Source organism: Garra rufa, chromosome 17 (assembly GCF_049309525.1).
Source record: "Garra rufa chromosome 17, GarRuf1.0, whole genome shotgun sequence".
NCBI lineage: Eukaryota > Metazoa > Chordata > Actinopteri > Cypriniformes > Cyprinidae > Garra > Garra rufa.
The window spans coordinates 12726021-12745146 of record NC_133377.1 but is presented as its reverse complement, the minus strand read 5'-3'; the positions used below and the strand labels follow the sequence as shown (position 1 = coordinate 12745146).

Genomic DNA, 19126 nt, shown 5'->3' with positions numbered 1-19126 from the left:
ATACAAACTGACAGACATTCTCAGGTGATTTTTAGATAGACTTTTTTTTCTTCGTAAAATTGGGTGTGGCCATTTGTTAATTTTATAGGTCTGGCTTTCAGTCTCATCTCCATCTAGCTATTTTTAGCTGTGCAAAACAGCTTGTTTTGCTGCTTGATATTACAAATTGGCATGTTTTACCATATTATTTTAATGTGTTATAAACGGTGCAACCTGTTTTATCATTTACTGCACCTTGTTATTCTTCTCACTATTTCCCTGGTGTGGCCGGAAGTCTCACCTATAGGCTTGAACTGAATGGACATTACAGTTGAGGTCAAAAGTTTACACCCCCCTTTCAGAATCTCCAAAATGTTAATTATTTTACCAAGATAAGAGGGATCATACAAAATTCATGTTATTGTTTATTTAGTACTGACCTGAGTAAGACATTTCACATAAAAGGTGTTTACATATAGTCCACAAGAGACAATAATAGTTGAATTTATAAAAATGACCCTTTTCAAATGTTTACATACACTTGTTTCTCAATACTGTTTTGTTACCTGAATGATCCACAGCTGTGTTTTTTTGTTTAGTGATAGTGATAGTTTTGTCCACATCAGTAAAACTGCTGTTCTTTAGAAAAATCCTTCAGGTCCCACAAATTCTTTGTTTTGTTTTTTTTTTCTAGCATTTTTGTGTATTTTAACCCTTTCCAACAATGACTGTATAATTTTAAGATCCATCTTTTCACACTGAGGACAACTGCGGGACTCATATTCAACTATTACAGAAGGTTCAAACACTCACTGATGCTTCAAGAAGGACACATTATGTATTAAGAGCCGGGGGTGAAAACTTTTGAACAGAATAGAGATGTGTAAATTTTTCTTATTTTGCCTAAATATCATGTTTTTTTGTTTTTTATTTAGTACTGCTCTTCAGAGGCTATAGAAGGCAGTTACATGTTTTACCAGTAGACAAAATAAGTTAAATTTACTCTGATCTTCAAATTCAAAAAGTTTCCACCCCCCAGCTTAATGCATTGTTTTTCCTTCTGGAGCATCAGTGAGTGTTTGAACCTTCTGTAATAGTTGCATATGAGTCCCTCAGTTGTCCTAAGTGTGAAAAGATGGATCTCAAAATCATACAGTCATGGTTGGAAAGGGTACAAATACACAAAAAAGGTGTAAAACCAAAGAATTTGTGGGAACTAAAGGATTTTTCTGAAGAACAGCGGTCAGTTTAACTGTTCAGGACAAACAAGGGACTCATAAACAACTATCACTAAACAAAAAAACACAGCTGTGGATCATTGAGGTAACAACACAGTGTTAAGAATCAAGTGTCACAACTATTGAATTTGTGGACTATATGTAAAAATCTTTTATGTGAAATATCTTATTCAGGTCAGTACTAAATAAACAATAACATGCATTTTGTACAGTATGAGCCCTATTATTTTAGTAAAATAATGAATCATTTTGCAGATTCCTGACCTCAACTGTACATGCTATTGACACTCACTGTGATAAAAGAGTGGACTTCTCTGTCTCCCCTCAGTGGCCAGACTGTGTCAGATCTGACTCACACAAATATATCAGAGAAACTTGGATTTTGTATGTTATTATATCCATGTTTTATAATATATGCAACTAATTCATTTAATTTTTCACATATATTTTAAAAAACATGTTCCAGTCTAGCTAAACTGCTCAATCAAGTGTTTACAGTATTTACAAACAATATTTCAAAGTATTTCATATTTTATTACTAGCTTATAAGTATGAAATTGTATTATTGCTACGAATATTTTTATTTTTAAATGTTGTTATTATAAAATATAAAATAATTAAGTATAGCTGTTTTATTGTTGAATTATGGATGCCCAAATGCATGCTATATTTACACTAATGACCCTGTTGAAAAAAACAGCATATGCTGATTAGGTAGGTTTTGATGCTGGTTTAAGCTGGTCCTTAACTGGTTTATGCCGGTCCTTAGCTGGTTTATGCCGGTCCTTAGCTGGTTTATGCTGGTCCTTAGCTGGTTTATGCTGGCCCTTTGCTGGTTTATGCTGGTCCTTTGCTGGTTTATGCCGGTCCTTAGCTGGTTTATGCCGTTCCTTAGCTGGTTTATGCTGTTCCTTAGCTGGTTTATGCTGGTCCTTAGCTGGTTTATGCTGGTCCTTTGCTGGTTTATGCTGGTCCTTTTGCTGGTTTATGCTGTTCCTTAGCTGGTTTATGCCGGTCCTTAGCTGGTTTATGCTGTTCCTTAGCTGGTTTATGCCGGTCCTTAACTGGTTTATGCTGTTCCTTAGCTGGTTTATGCTGGTCCTTAGCTGGTTTATGCTGGTCCTTTGCTGGTTTATGCTGGTCCTTAGCTGGTTTATGCCGGTCCTTAGCTGGTTTATGCCGTTCCTTAGCTGGTTTATGCTGTTCCTTAGCTGGTTTATGCTGTTCCTTAGCTGGTTTATGCTGTTCCTTAGCTGGTTTATGCTGTTCCTTAGCTGGTTTATGCTGTTCCTTAGCTGGTTTATGCCGGTCCTTAGCTGGTTTATGCCGGTCCTTAGCTGGTTTATGCCGGTCCTTAGCTGGTTTATGCTGGTCCTTAGCTGGTTTATGCTGGCCCTTTGCTGGTTTATGCTGGTCCTTTGCTGGTTTATGCCGGTCCTTAGCTGGTTTATGCCGTTCCTTAGCTGGTTTATGCTGTTCCTTAGCTGGTTTATGCTGGTCCTTAGCTGGTTTATGCTGGTCCTTTGCTGGTTTATGCTGGTCCTTTTGCTGGTTTATGCTGTTCCTTAGCTGGTTTATGCCGGTCCTTAGCTGGTTTATGCTGTTCCTTAGCTGGTTTATGCCGGTCCTTAACTGGTTTATGCTGTTCCTTAGCTGGTTTATGCTGGTCCTTAGCTGGTTTATGCTGGTCCTTTGCTGGTTTATGCTGGTCCTTAGCTGGTTTATGCCGGTCCTTAGCTGGTTTATGCCGTTCCTTAGCTGGTTTATGCTGTTCCTTAGCTGGTTTATGCTGTTCCTTAGCTGGTTTATGCTGTTCCTTAGCTGGTTTATGCTGTTCCTTAGCTGGTTTATGCTGTTCCTTAGCTGGTTTATGCCGGTCCTTAGCTGGTTTATGCCGTTCCTTAGCTGGTTTATGCTGTTCCTTAGCTGGTTTATACTGGTCCTTAGCTGGTTTATGCCGTTCCTTAGCTGGTTTATGCTGTTCCTTAGCTGGTTTATGCTGTTCCTTAGCTGGTTTATGCTGTTCCTTAGCTGGTTTATGCTGTTCCTTAGCTGGTTTATGCTGTTCCTTAGCTGGTTTATGCCGGTCCTTAGCTGGTTTATGCCGTTCCTTAGCTGGTTTATGCTGTTCCTTAGCTGGTTTATGCCGTTCCTTAGCTGGTTTATGCTGTTCCTTAGCTGGTTTATGCTGGTCGCAGCTGGTCCTTTCCTTAGCTGGTTTATGCTGGTCCTTTGCTGGTTTATGCTGGTCCTTTTGCTGGTTTATGCTGGTCCTTTTGCTGGTTTATGCTGTTCCTTAGCTGGTTTATGCTGGTCGCAGCTGGTCCTTTCCTTAGCTGGTTTATGCTGGTCCTTTGCTGGTTTATGCTGGTCCTTTTGCTGGTTTATGCTGGTCCTTTGCTGGTTTATGCTGGTCCTTTGCTGGTTTATGCTGTTCCTTAACTGGTTTATGCTGGTCCTTAACTGGTTTATGCTGGTCCTTTGCTGGTTTATGCTGGTCCTTTGCTGGTTTATGCTGTTCCTTAACTGGTTTATGCTGGTCCTTTGCTGGTTTATGCTGTTCCTTAGCTGGTTAATGCTGGTCCTTTGCTGGTTTATGCTGTTCCTTAACTGGTTTATGCTGGTCCTTAACTGGTTTATGCTGGTCCTTTGCTGGTTTATGCTGGTCCTTTGCTGGTTTATGCTGGTCCTTAGCTGGTTTATGCTGGTCCTTAGCTGGTTTATGCTGGTCCTTTTGCTGGTTTATGCCGGTCCTTAGCTGGTTTATGCCGTTCCTTAGCTGGTTTATGCTGTTCCTTAGCTGGTTTATGCCGGTCCTTAGCTGGTTTATGCCGTTCCTTAGCTGGTTTATGCTGTTCCTTAGCTGGTTTATGCTGGTCGCAGCTGGTCCTTTCCTTAGCTGGTTTATGCTGGTCCTTTGCTGGTTTATGCTGGTCCTTTTACTGGTTTATGCTGGTCCTTTTGCTGGTTTATGCTGTTCCTTAGCTGGTTTATGCTGGTCGCAGCTGGTCCTTTCCTTAGCTGGTTTATGCTGGTCCTTTGCTGGTTTATGCTGGTCCTTTTGCTGGTTTATGCTGGTCCTTTGCTGGTTTATGCTGGTCCTTTGCTGGTTTATGCTGTTCCTTAACTGGTTTATGCTGGTCCTTAACTGGTTTATGCTGGTCCTTTGCTGGTTTATGCTGGTCCTTTGCTGGTTTATGCTGTTCCTTAGCTGGTTTATGCTGGTCCTTTGCTGGTTTATGCTGGTCCTTTGCTGGTTTATGCTGGTCCTTTGCTGGTTTATGCTGGTCCTTTTGCTGGTTTATGCTGGTCCTTTGCTGGTTTTTGCTGGTCCTTTGCTGGTTTATGCTGTTCCTTAACTGGTTTATGCTGGTCCTTAACTGGTTTATGCTGGTCCTTTGCTGGTTTATGCTGGTCCTTTGCTGGTTTATGCTGTTCCTTAGCTGGTTTATGCTGGTCCTTTGCTGGTTTATGCTGGTCCTTTGCTGGTTTATGCTGTTCCTTAGCTGGTTTATGCTGGTCCTTTGCTGGTTTATGCTGGTCCTTTGATGGTTTATGCTGGTCCTTTTGCTGGTTTATGCTGTTCCTTAGCTGGTTTATGCTGTTCCTTAGCTGGTTTATGCTGGTCGCAGCTGGTCCTTTCCTTAGCTGGTTTATGCTGGTCCTTTGCTGGTTTATGCCGTTCCTTAGCTGGTTTATGCTGGTCCTTAGCTGGTTTATGCTGGTCCTTAGCTGGTTTATGCTGGTCCTTTTGCTGGTTTATGCTGGTCCTTAGCTGGTTTATGCCGGTCCTTAGCTGGTTTATGCCGGTCCTTTTGCTGGTTTATGCTGGTCCTTTTGCTGGTTTATGCTGGTCCTTTTGCTGGTTTATGCTGGTCCTTTGCTGGTTTATGCTGGTCCTTTTGCTGGTTTATGCTGGTCCTTTTGCTGGTTTATGCTGGTCCTTAGCTGGTTTATGCCGGTCCTTAGCTGGTTTATGCCGGTCCTTTTGCTGGTTTATGCTGGTCCTTTTGCTGGTTTATGCTGGTCCTTTTGCTGGTTTATGCTGGTCTTTAGCTGGTTTATGCCGGTCCTTAGCTGGTTTATGCCGGTCCTTTTGCTGGTTTATGCTGGTCCTTTTGCTGGTTTATGCTGGTCCTTTTGCTGGTTTATGCTGGTCCTTTGCTGGTTTATGCTGGTCCTTAGCTGGTTTATGCTGGTCCTTTTGCTGGTTTATGCTGGTCCTTTTGCTGGTTTATGCTGGTCCTTTTGCTGGTTTATGCTGGTCCTTTTGCTGGTTTATGCTGGTCCTTAGCTGGTTTATGCTGGTCCTTAGCTGGTTTATGCTGGTCCTTTTGCTGGTTTATGCTGGTCCTTTGCTGGTTTATGCTGGTCCTTAGCTGGTTTATGCTGGTCCTTTTGCTGGTTTATGCTGGTCCTTTTGCTGGTTTATGCTGGTCCTTTTGCTGGTTTATGCTGGTCCTTAGCTGGTTTATGCTGGTCCTTTTGCTGGTTTATGCTGGTCCTTAGCTGGTTTATGCTGGTCCTTTTGCTGGTTTATGCTGGTCCTACTCTGATCTTCAAATTCAAAAAGTTTTCACCCCCCAGCTTAATGCATTGGAGCATCAGTGAGCATTCGAACCTTCTCTAATAGTTGCATATGAGTCCCTCAGTTGTCCTAAGTGCATGGGCGTCTGAAGCAAAATAAATGAGGGTGGGTAGTTTTGTTTACTTAGTTAAACTGATTGCAAATATTATCAATAGCAGTCCGTTTGCTGAAAAATTAACAAAATGGCATAACTTGTAAAGAGTAGGAACTTAGCAGACAAATATTCACATTGTTTTATAACACGTTTAGAGGGAGCTAAGGCTAACAACAATACAACCCTTACAAAAATGAACCATGTTTTCACTAAAAACCCAAAAACATTGCTACAGTTAACATTACTATAGTTAAACTATGGTAACCACAAATTAACAAAGGTTTTGCTACACTTGTATTTGTAGTAAATGGTTTTTGTAGTAAAACTCTGGTTATACAAATTGTAATCAAAATGCCAAAAAAACAAAAAACAAAAAAACAAAAAAACACGGTTACTACTATACTTTTACCATAGGCCTAATTAAACCATGGTTAATTTTCCAAAGGACAAAACATGACCCTTGATAATGCAAAAAAAAAAAAAAATCAGTATTAGGATTTTACTAAAGATATATTCAAGATGTAGTTATTATTGTAGGCCAACAGTTTTGACATTTAGGCAAGATAAAACAATAGCACATTGTCCTAATGTAATACTTACATTTTTATAATAAAAAGGTAAATGGAAGTTCAAGAGATAAGCTTTAATTATTTTGCGTGGCACCAGCCAGTGGATTATACTTTTTTATTTTTATTATCCAATATCATTGGTCTTCAAAAGTGGGTGGGTCCTGTCCCACCCAAGTACAATGGTTCCGACGCCCATGCCTAAGTGTGAAAAGATGGATCTCAAAATCATAGAGTCATGGTTGGAAAGGGTACAAATACACAAAAAAGGTGTAAAACCAAAGAATTTGTGGGACCTAAAGGATTTTTCTGAAGAACAGCGGTCAGTTTAACTGTTCAGGACAAACAAGGGACTCATGAACAACTATCACTAAACAAAAAAACATAGCTGTGGATCATTGAGGTAACAACACAGTGTTAAGAATCAAGTGTCACAACTATTGTCCTTAGCTGGTTCGTTCTGGAGCATCGGTGAGCGTTTGAACATGACCAGCATAAACCAGCATCAAAACATACCTAACCAGCATATGCAGTTTTTTTCACCAGGGGAAACTCGACGTTTGTAAAACTAGCGACAAAAAAGTTTACAAAATAAACATATTTAATGTTTTGAAACTCGCTCTAAAGAGCTCGTCCACATGTATTCATTCTCTCAAATATAGGCTGTTCAGCAGCATGGTTACACATAATGAGCATAATTTAATTAGCAAAGCCGTGAAATCCGAGAGAGAGAGGTGTTTTAATGTATTTCTGCATGGTAATGCGCTGTTATTACTAAGCAAACGGGCTCGGGGTGAGACGGGGACTCGAGTGTGCGCGGGAGAGCAGCAGTAACACCCATCAACAGATCCGGATCTGACACGATGACTGAGGAACTTCAGCAGTTGTGGAGGAGCTGTGAGCTGGAGTCAGTCTGATGCTGGAATAAAATCACCCGGCAATGCGGAGAAAGGGATTAAAAAAGTAACTGTGCGACCGCATCACAGCACAACTCACATGTGCCCAAGCTGAAAATGAACAGGGAAGCGTAAAACCAGCGCTCTTGAAACGGGTAAGTCGAGTGTTCATTGTAATTTTTTGAGTTTGGGCTTGTTTTGAATGAGTCTGGTTATATCCGCAGCTCTTTTAGCTTTGTTTCTGTGTGGAAAAAATCGCAATAGTAACCGCAGCAGGCAATGGGTGCGAATCCGAACTGAGTTCCAAAACGCGCTGGATTTTAATACAAAGCGTTTGTTTCATAACTACTGCGTTTTATTATTGATACATTCTTCTGTTTCTCCGTAGCTGGAATTATAGATAAGTGTGATTTCTGGCAAATCAAATTGTTAATCGAGATAGAAAACTGTGAAGTTACATAATTAAATATGAATTTTAATTTAAAACCTAAAAACATGGCTTGGTTTTACCACCATACTGAATACACCATAATGAATTCATATCGTGTTAGCCATGAGAAAACAAAATAGTTACGACCTGATCGTTTTTAAAGCATGAGTTGTACGGCCACTTTATAATATTTTAGTATCATTGTGTTATATAATCCCTACCAGATATTTTTATGTACACTCAGGTAGTTAGGATGGACATAATTGTAAATATTTTCATATATATTCATGTTTGCTACATTATAAATTACTGTTAAAAGTTAATATATGTAGATTAGTACAAAAACAAAACCTTATGTGTTGGTTAATTAATTGATCAAAGTGTAGAAAAGGTCAAAAAGTCAAAAGCAAATGTGTGTTTGATACAGAAGAGAGTAAGGTGATATGAAAATCTGCTGAGATATGTGAAAAGACCACTGACCTCCTATTGCAACCTATTAAAGTGACATAATAGCCAATTAACATGTTTATTTTAGTGGATTGGATAGTACCAGTCCCTTGAACATTAGATGACATCTGGGTCTGTTTAAATGGCATGTTTGTCATTAGGATGAGAAAGCACATTTGTAACCCTGAACCACAAAACCTTAAGTGTCTTACGTGGCATGGGTATATTTGTAGCAATAGCCAAAAATACTTTGTATGGGTCAAAATAATCGATTTTTCTTTTATGCCAAAAATCAGTAGGATATTATGTAAAGATCATGTTCCATGAAGATATTTTGTAAATTTCCTACTGTAAATATATTAAAACTTAATTTTTGATTAGTAATATGCATTGCTAAGAACTTCATTTGGACAACTTTAAAGGTGATTTTCTCAATATTTAGATTTTTTTGCATCCGCAGATTTTCAAATATTGTCTTATTAATTACAAAAATTGCCCCTTATGACTGGTTTTGTGGACCAGGGTCACATTTGGTGCAACAGTCTCTCTTAACGATCCAAAACTTCAAACTAATGCTATGTTTGATGTTTAAAAAAAAAAAAAATTCAAAGCCTATTAGAGCTTACTGAATGGTACTTGTTTACTTCTGACTGTTGATCTGTGACTGACATAACATGTTCAAATGAGATTTCTATAGATTTACCACTGTATGTGAATCCCACCTGCTGTGTGTTAATGTGTTAAAAAATAATAACACAAAAGATAAACTTCTCGACACTCCCTTGGTTTTTCTGTCCAACTGCATTTATCAAATCCATTCATAAATAATCCTGAGGAACTGACAGTTTTGTCTGTATTACGGCTGCCGAGAGAAATTACCCCTTAATTAGAAACGAAACAGACCTCAAACCTGTCACACTTACCCAGCAGAGATTTATTTTAAATTAATCAATTTGTAGTGTCTAAATTGACATTTTAATCTGAGAGTGATGTGCAAGTTTCTTCTCTGAATTATGCATATTACATATTCTGGCTCTGTTGCTTGCAACACCTTGGCAATGGGTTCGATTCCAATGCCAGTGAATGCAATGTGAAACGATTTGGATAAAAGCATATGCATATACATTTTAAATAGTAATTTAATTGACACTTATGTGTAACAATAATAAATTTAAGTATATTACATTTTATTTCTACATCAACATTTATATATGGGCTATTCTACAGAATTGGTCCAACATCAGAAAAATTTTCCAAAATTTAAAAAAAAATGTGTATGTATGCAAATTGTATAAAATCCAAGGTACACATTTCTAGTAATTGTGCAGTTAATTCTCATATTGTATTTTCAGAAAGTTTTGGAATATTTGTGCTCTTCCCAAATTTGTCAGTACCGAAGCACAGTAATATATAATTTAATTTTAATTAAGATTTAACTTACATCTACATTGTAAATATATTTTTGTGCTATTTTATAATTTTTTTTCAGAGGTAAATCTATAACAGTTAAATTTTTTAACAATATTTCAAGTGTAATTTATGACATTTGTTGTATTTTGAATCTAATTTTTCTTTGTAAAAGTCAAAAAGTTGATCATACTGATTTCAAACTTAAGTATTTATTAGTTTGAATATAAAACTATCATAACATTTTAGTTGATAATTCAGTATACTATTTTTGACAAAACATCCCATGTTTTGGTAGTGACAGCACTTTTTTAGTAGTGACAGTAATGCTTTGGTAGTGACCACATCACATTACAGAATTTTAAACCACAGACTAAAACACTACAAAAAAATACAAAAAAATGCATAACTGTACTAAAATTGTGTTTATTTCCCCCAAATATAAGGATTATGTATTCCCTTTTTTCACTACCGAAACAATACGTTTCTGTTTTGTGACAACAACAACAACAACAACAAAATAATGTCACCAAATGTTTCGGTAGTGAAAATTTTATATACTTTTGAAGCTAGCTCAAATATGCTACTCAGTACATGGTGCACTAGCACAGTTCTGAACAGTTGTACACATATTACAACTAAATGTTATGGAAAAACTCCCAAAAATGTGCTTAATTGCAGAAAAAAGGTGTTCAGTAGTGACGTTCCTTAAAGTTCCACGCAGATTTTTCATACTTTTAAACACATTTAACTCAAAATGATGGGGCCTATCTACTCACCATGTAGCTATAAGAGAGAGGGACACATGATTATTTTATGATCATAAATGTAGGGCTGTAGTTAAAATCAGTCCCAGCCAATGGACTAAAACATACACTGTTTCGGTAGTGGCATGAAAATGCAGGACACATTTTTTTAACGTAAAGTTTCATAATTTACAAAGAAAATATAAAATAAATATGTTTTTGAACTTCACTTTTTAAAAGAATCAAAAAGATACTTTTAAAAACAACAAAGGGAAAAAAATACACACAAAAAAATTTAGGGGTTAGGGTTCGGGACAGTCAACTCCCAATTGAAAGTACCCACTAAATAATGATTTTTAAATATATTAAAGGAGTAGTTCACTTTCAGAACAAAAATGTACAGATAATGTACTCACCCCCTTGTCATCCAAGATGTTCATGTCTTTCTTTCTTCAGTCGTAAAGAAATGGTGTTTTTGGAGGAAGACGTTTCAGGATTTCTCTCCATATAATGGACTTCTATGGTGCACCCGAACTTCCAAAATGCAGTTTAAATGCAGCTTCAAAGGGCTCTAAATGATCCCAGCCGAGGAAAAAGGCTCTTATCCAGCAAAACGATTGGTTATTTTCTGTAAAACATTTACAACTTATATACTTTTTAATCTCAAGCGCTCGTCTTGCCTAGCTAGACAAGACAAGCATTTTAGGTTAAAAAGTAGGCTACATAATTTTGTATTTTTTTTTGCTAGATAATATTTTTTTCGGCTGTGATCATTTAGAGCCCTTTGAAGCTGCATTTTGGAAGAGAAATTCATTATATAGAGAGAAATCCTGAAATGTTTTCCTCAAAAAACATAATTTCCTTACAACTGAAGAAAGAAAGACATGAACATATTGGATGACAAGGGGGTGAGTACATTATCTGTACATTTTTGTTCTGAAAGTGAACTACTCCTTTAAGGCGAGACACTGCAGGTGAATATGGTAAAAAAAACCTACAGAATAGTTATCACCTTACTTACTCAGTTGATTGATTACTTTGTTAATTGCAAACATTTTTTTGTATTACAAGTTTTCTAGAATGTTCTCATTTGGTCAGTCCATAATTTAGAAAATACTTAGAACAGGCAAAAAACGATAGATTTTTTTAGTTTTTTGGGGGAATAAAATGTATAAAATCAAGCAAATTATATATAAAACAAATCCCTCTGTTAAAACCTTCAGGATATAGACAAGAATGAAAAAGTAAAGTTTTGTGTGTGCAAGTGCTACTGAAGTGGAGATTTATGGCTCAGTGTAGGAGGAAAAACCTCATTTTGAGAAAACGGCCTTTAAAAAAATATGGATTGTAATCGAAATCTATTGACACAAACAGATAAAGTGCTATAAAAGAAACACTTAACAGTGTCTTTTGGATGTTTTCTTTCCACTAGTCTGAAAAAACACTATGAAAAACCAAAAAGCTCAAAATCTCAAATTTGACAGGTGCATGAAAAACAGTTTTTGCCTGCAGTGTTTGCCCCTAAATGCTAAATGCACAGCAGTTTGGACCAATTCTGTACAATGACCTATATATATATATATATATATATATATTTTTTTTTTTTTTTTTTTTTTTTGAGTTTTGTGTGTGCTTTTGTTGTGTTAAAACTTTTTTTGAGGGCAACTCATCACTGTAGACATAAAACAAAAAACTGAGTGACAGAAAAACAATGCACTTGTCTTCCCATCCGTTTTGCAGCGCAGTGGCGTGAATAGCGTCGGCATCTATTAAGAGCAAGCACAAATAGCTCATATTGATTCATGAGTGCCTTTATAAGTCTCTAACTCAAAGTGCCATTGCAGAAATCTCCCCATCAGCACTATTGAATTTCATCTTCCCCGGGAGACGCACAGCACCGCCGCGCTCATCATCAGCACCATCACTCATACGGGCTCCTGTACGACAGCCCAACGTCTACCTTTTCATCTCTCGCCGCTCCACGGGACCTGTCTGTCTCTCTGTGCTGGAGAGTTTGTGTGGCTTGTGCTTTAATATGTATGTACGGAGACCTCCAGCCTCCTGTATACTGTTATGAAGTCAATCTTGGAACTGATCTGTGCTGATTGCTAATAGTGATGACAGTCTCCAGGGTCTTTTGCAATCGCATCTATAGATCTCAATACAGACCCACAGGAGTAAAAGAATAGACCTGATTCTTAGTGATTATGAGCGTAATTAATTGATCAGATAGTTGTGGGAAAGAAAAAGCAAGGAAGAGCTAGCAGACAGATCTGCCCACACTGTCTTTTACAATCTTCGCCTTTAGGGAAATTCATTTAAATGTTTTCACTTCACTTTTGTGTCTTTACGGTATGCATGCAGGTTTTCATTATACATGGCTGTGCAATTAATCGAAATTCAGTTTCGATTTCAAATGATTATGAAAATACAACGAAAAAATAAAAAACGATTATTGCTCCTGATTTCGCCCTGTTTGTGTGCCTTCGTTCCTCTATAAAAGCCCACATGCAAATCAGTAAAATCATGTAACATGACTTGCATAAAATGGGACGTGCTTGATTTATTAATGTTTATTTGGTTTTGTGTTTTCAAAAGCATGAAAGAGAATTTGCGCTGTATGTGTAACAGGTATGTGTTCATAGACGGGACAGAATACGGACAAGTAAAGTGAACGTTTAGCTTAAGATGTGTACCTGAACTGCAAATGTGGCGTTTGGTGATTATTCGTGTAAACCTTCGTCAGTTATGTCTCAAATTAACGTAAACAGTTGAGAATGACAATACGTGTGTAGCAGTATATTGGATCCGTGCAGCTCTTAAAGCGGACACAAATAATATTCCTTCTGCCGTCTCTGTGTTTAATGTTAATCAAATCAAAGATAATTTTTTATTGGATTGCTATCTTTAATTTAATCACTAATATAAAGTTTTGGACCCAGTCATAATCGTATTAAATAATCATGATTATAATATTGACCAAAATAATTGTGATTATGATTTTTGCCTAAATCGAGCAGCCCTAATGAGAATACATCTGTATACTGTTTAAATGTCAGTAAGCTTAATATATATAAAATCAACAGTTAGTGGGTGCTTGCAATTGGGAGGTGGCTGTCCCAAACCCTAAACCCTAAATTTCAACTTATGAAAATGATATTGAAATATTTTTTGCATTTTATCTATTGTTGATTTTTTTTTTAAAAAGTGACATTAAAAAAAAAAAAAAATTCTTTGTAGATTATGAAATTTTATGTAAAATGTGTCCTGCATTTTCATGTCACTACCGAAACAGTGTATGTTTTAGTCTGTTGGCTGAGACTGATTTTAACTACACCTCTACATTTATGATCAGGAGTGAGATATTCATGTGTTCCTTCCTCTCATAGCTATATAGTGAGTAGATAGGTAAATCATTTTGAGGTAAATGTGTTGAAAAGTATGAAAACTTTAATGAATGTCACTACCTTTTTTTCTGCAATTAAGCACACTTTGATAGTTATTCCATAACAGTTACATTTTATATGTGTACCACTGTTCTGTGCTAGCTAACCATGTGCTGATTAGCATCTTTGAGCTAGATAATAAATATCTAAAATTGTAACTACTGAAACAGTCACGGCCGATAAGTGTCATCAGTGACAAAAGGGAACACATAATCTTTTATTTAGAGAAAATAAACAAGTTTTGGTACAGTCATGCAAATGTTTTATATTTTAGTATGTTTTAGTAGTGTTTTAGTTTGTGAGTTAAAATTATGTAATGTGGTGTAGTCACTACCAAAACATTACTGTCACATACCAAAAATACTGAATTATCAACTAAGATGTTATGATTGGTTCAATGTATATTCAAACTAATGAATCTTTAAGTTTGAAATCAGTACTATCAACTTTATAACTTTTACAAAGAAAAAATGTTTAAAATACAAGATATCTGTAAGCCCTCCATGGACTGAGTCGGAGGCAGAGGATCCATGTGCAAACAACTTTATTAGCGTAGTCAAACAAGCAAGGTCTATCACCAGTAAACAGAGCAATGCAGATAATCCAATAGCGTAGTCAAATCCAGGCGGGGGGTCGAGGGAAACAAGCAAGCAATCACAGGGAGAATAAACAGTCCAGTCGGCAACAAGAATCAATGCAATGGAATAACGCTTAGGATTGTAGTGAGACTAGCAAAACTTCGCGAGGAACACCCCGCGAAGCGAGTCTATAAATGGCCGCCAAAAGGAAGTGAACCGGTGAACCGGAAACACAGGCGTGAGTCTCAGGTACGGGGTCATGGGAAATGTAGTTTAATATTCCGGGGAGGGTTCCCGCTGGCGGCGGTCAGAGGGAGCCACAGAGACCGCGTTGGTGACAGAGCCCCCTCCCTGCGAGCTACTCCTGGAGCGAGGAGGCGGCCGACGCCGGGGTCTACCTCTTCTGCGGGGTGCTGGTCGATCTGGGTGGCTGTTGTGGAAGTCGGTGGTAAGTGATGGATCCAGGATATCTCCTGCGGAGACCCAGGATCTCTCCTCGGGACCATAGCCTTCCCAGTCGACCAGATATTGGAGTTGACCCCTCCGGCGTCGGGAGTCCAAGATGGTGTTAACCCGATACACCTCCTCGCCCTCGATGATGGGAGGGGGTCCCTGGTTTGCGGTCTCGTCTAGGTTCTCCACTCCTTCCGGAGCGCCAGCGGGCTTTAACAGAGAGACATGAAAGGTGGGTGAGATACGATATTGAGCAGGTAAGTCTAGACGAAATGAAACTGGTGTGATTTGTCTAATGATTTTGAATGGACCCACGTACCTGGGACTGAGTTTCTTGCTAGGTAGACGGAGTCGTATGTCCCGGGTGGAAAGCCAGACCCACTGGCCTGGCTCATACGGCGGGTTTGGACGACGTCTCCTATTGGCCTGGATCTGTGTACGACGAACAGCCCCCTGAAGATGTACGTGAGCCTGATTCCATGTCTCCTCGCTCTGCTGAAACCAGGAATTGATTGCTGGGAGATCAGAGGGTTCTCCGGTCCAGGGGAACAAGGGAGGTTGGTGTCCTAGGGTGCATTGGAAGGGGGTGAGGTTGGTGGTAGGTTTGCGGAGGGAGTTCTGGGCATATTCGGCCCAGAATAGATAGTTGCTCCAGTTCTCCTGATGGTTGTGACAGTATGAGCGGAGGAAGCGAATCAGTTCCTGATTCAAACGTTCGGCCTGCCCGTTGGATTCTGGGTGGTAGCCTGAGGTGAGACTCACGTTGATGTTGAGGAGACGACAGAAGCTGGCCCAGAGACGTGAGGTGAATTGGGGACCACGATCGGTGACTATGTCCTCTGGAAGACCGTAGATCCTGAATACCCAGTTGCAGAGGAGGTCAGCAGTTTCCATGGCCGAAGGGAGTTTCTGAAGGGGAATAAAGCGACATCCCTTGGAGAAGCGGTCGATGATGGTCAGAATGGTTGTGAAGCCCTTGGAGGGAGGTAAGTCTGTGATGAAGTCCATGGCTATGTGAGACCATGGACGTTGGGGAACGGGCAGAGGTTGAAGCAAACCAGCTGGCAAGCGGCGTGGTACCTTGGTGATATTGCAAGTGGTACATTTCTGGATGAATTGAATGGTGTCCTGACGTATGGTTGACCACCAAAACTTATTGTTGAGAAGGTTTAGAGTACCCTCGATGCCTGGGTGACCTGAGCTGGGAGTGGAGTGGACCTGGGCGAGGACACGAGATCGAAGGGTGAGAGGAACGTACGTAAGGTTGGCTGGGCAGTCAGGGGGTGCAGGGTCCTGGGACTGGGCTTCCGAGATCTCAGTCATGATGTCCCATGATACTGGTGCCACCATAACCATGGTGGGTAGAATGGGTTCAGTGGTAGTATGATGTTGAAATTGTTCGTGAATTCGTGATAGAGCATCTGCCTTTGTGTTCTGGGTGCCTGGGCGATATGAAACTTGGAATTGGAAGCGGGTGAAGAATAAGGCCCATCGAGCCTGACGATGATTTAGAACCTTGGCTGTACGTAGGTATTCTAGGTTCTTGTGGTCCGTGAGCACTGTGAATGGATGTTTAGCGCCCTCCAGCCAGTGGCGCCACTCCTCCAAAGCTAGTTTGATGGCTAACAGTTCACGGTTACCCACGTCGTAGTTCCTCTCGGGGGGTGTGAGTTTGTGTGAGTAGTAGGCGCAGGGGAACATTTTGGGTGGTTCTCCCTGCCGTTGGGATAGCACTGCTCCGACCCCCGAGCTAGAGGCATCCACCTCTACTATGAAGGGCTTGTCAGGATCTGGGTGGTGAAGAATAGGAGCCGTGGTGAATCTCTGACGGAGATCTTCAAAAGCCTGTAGAGCAGAGCTGGACCAGGAGAGACGTGTGGTCCCTTTCTTTACCATGGCAGTGAGGGGACCTGCCACGGTGCTGAAGAGCCGAATGAATCGGCGGTAGAAGTTTGCAAATCCGAGGAAACGTTGGAGTTCCTTCAAAGTGTTGGGGCGTGGCCATTCAAGTACTGCGCTCACCTTCCTCTCATCCATAGCAACTCCCTCCGAGCTGATGATGTACCCAAGGAAGGAGATCTTGCTCACGTGGAATTCACATTTCTCCTCCTTGGCGTACAGCTGATGTGAGATGAGCCGTTGCAGTACTGCCCGAACGTGTTGAACATGTTGAGTGAGGGAATCTGAATAAATGAGTATATCGTCAATGTAGACGATGACCCACCGGTTTAACATATCCCTGAAAACCTCGTTGATGAAGGCTTGGAAACACGAGGGACTGTTGGCCAGGCCGAAGGGCATAACCCGGTATTCATAGTGCCCCGATGTCGTGGAGAAGGCCGTCTTCCACTCGTCACCCGCTCTGATTCTGATGAGGTTGTAGGCCGAACGTAAGTCCAGTTTTGTGAAAACCTTAGCAGAGCGTAGTTGTTCTAGAGCGGATGGGACAAGTGGGAGTGGGTAGCGGAATTTAATGGTCACCTCATTGAGTCCACGATAATCGATACAGGGACGCAAGCCCCCATCCTTCTTTTTGACGAAGAAGAAGCCTGCTGAAGCTGGTGACGTGGATGGTACAATGAAGCCTTTGGCCAACTCCTCCTGGATGTAGATGTTCATGGCCTGAGACTCAGCTTGTGACAGGGGGAAGACTCGACCCCGAGGAGGAGAAGCTCCAGGAATGAGGTCGACAGCACAGTCTCCTGGGCGATGGGGAGGTAACTGGGTAGCCTGGATGTGACTGAAGGCCTTCAGCAGGTCCTGATATTCGGATGGGATGGATGAGAGTCTTGGTTGATTATCCTGGTTGGTAGCTGGCTGGGTTGGGACTTGGAGACAGCGACGCTGGCAGTGAGGTGACCAGCTTGTGATGGTGCGTTCGGCCCAGGCGACGGTAGGCCCGTGTTGGTTCAGCCAGGGATATCCGAGAATGACGGGTGACTGAGGTGATGCAATGAGGAAGAAGCGGATAGTCTCCTGGTGTCCTGGTTCAATGGATAGAGTGATGTCCTTGGTGGTGTGCAGTATCTTTCCAGATCCTAATGGTCGCCCGTCGACGGCGGCCACTGATACATGTGAAGCACAAGAAAGAGTGGGTAGGTGATTGGCGGTAACAAATTCAGAGTCTATGAAGTTACCAGCTGCACCAGAGTCAATCAAAGCAGTAGTTTCAAGGACACAGTTCAAATAACTCAGTCTAACGGGAATGTGACAGCAACTGGTAGAGGTAGCTGAGTTACTCACCGAGGTGAATTGGTGTGGTGGACGAGTGGGACAGTTAGCCCGAATGTGTCCAGACAGTCCACAGTATAGACAAAGATTCCCCCTGAATCGTCTCTCCCTTTCCTCCAAAGTCAGTTTGGTGGCCCCAAGTTGCATGGGTTCGGGGGCGGCCTCAGTGGGGTGCGTCGTAAGAGGTGTGGAGGTGGATGAACGGGCTGGCTTACGTGCTCTCATGATGTTGTCCACCCGGATGGAGAGTTCAATGTACTGTTCCAAGTTGATATTCTCATCCCGACAGGCTAGTTCCACTTGAAGATCAGACTGAAGACCTCGACGGTAGTGGAGTTTAAGCGGTCCTTCATCCCATCCGCTCTGAGCTGCAAGAGTGCGGAAAGTCAAAGCATAATCCGCCGCGGTTCTCTTTCCCTGACGAAGCACCATGATCTGTTCTCCAGCATCGCCACTCTCCTGACTGGGCTGAAACACTTCCTTAAACCTCTGCAAAAAGTTGGTGAAAGAGGGAAAGGTAGGTCGATCCAACCGCCATACCGCCGTGGCCCAGTCCAAGGCCCTTCCTGAGAGTAGTGAACAAACAAATGCGATCCTTCCTTCATCAGTGGGATACAGATGCGGTTGTTGGCTGGTAAACAACGAGCATTGTAGAAGGAAGCCCTTGCATTTAGACGGGTTGCCATCAAACTTCTCAGGAAATGCCAGTCGCGGGCTGGCTGAGACAGGTGGTACAACAGGCGGTGGTTGAACATGAGGAGGTGTGGCGGGCGGCGCCGTCAATTGAAGCCCTTGAAGAGCTCTTACCAGCTGGCTGGTGACCTCCGTTAGGCGATCCAGTTGTTGCTGCTGGTTACGGAGAGCCGTGGCTTGAGCTGATAACTCAGTGGTGAGCTGTTGCCTCGTGGCCGCCTCGGCTGTAGCGCCATCGAGAGCCGAAGTTGTTGCTGGATCCAAAGGCGGCGAAGTTTTCTGTAAGCCCTCCATGGACTGAGTCGGAGGCAGAGGATCCATGTGCAAACAACTT

At 41.0% G+C, this 19126-nt stretch overlaps 1 protein-coding gene across 1 annotated transcript in view; it reads left to right on the top strand.

Moving 5' to 3' along the window:
• The first annotated feature begins 6708 nt into the window (after window positions 1–6708).
• The window catches only part of kcng2 (potassium voltage-gated channel, subfamily G, member 2), a 54132-nt gene continuing 41714 nt past the window's right edge, over window positions 6709–19126 (top strand). Inside the window, exon 1 of the mRNA XM_073822234.1 lies at window positions 6709–7516. The gene's annotated coding sequence lies outside the window, so the exon portion shown is untranslated. The remainder of the gene's footprint in view (window positions 7517–19126) is intronic.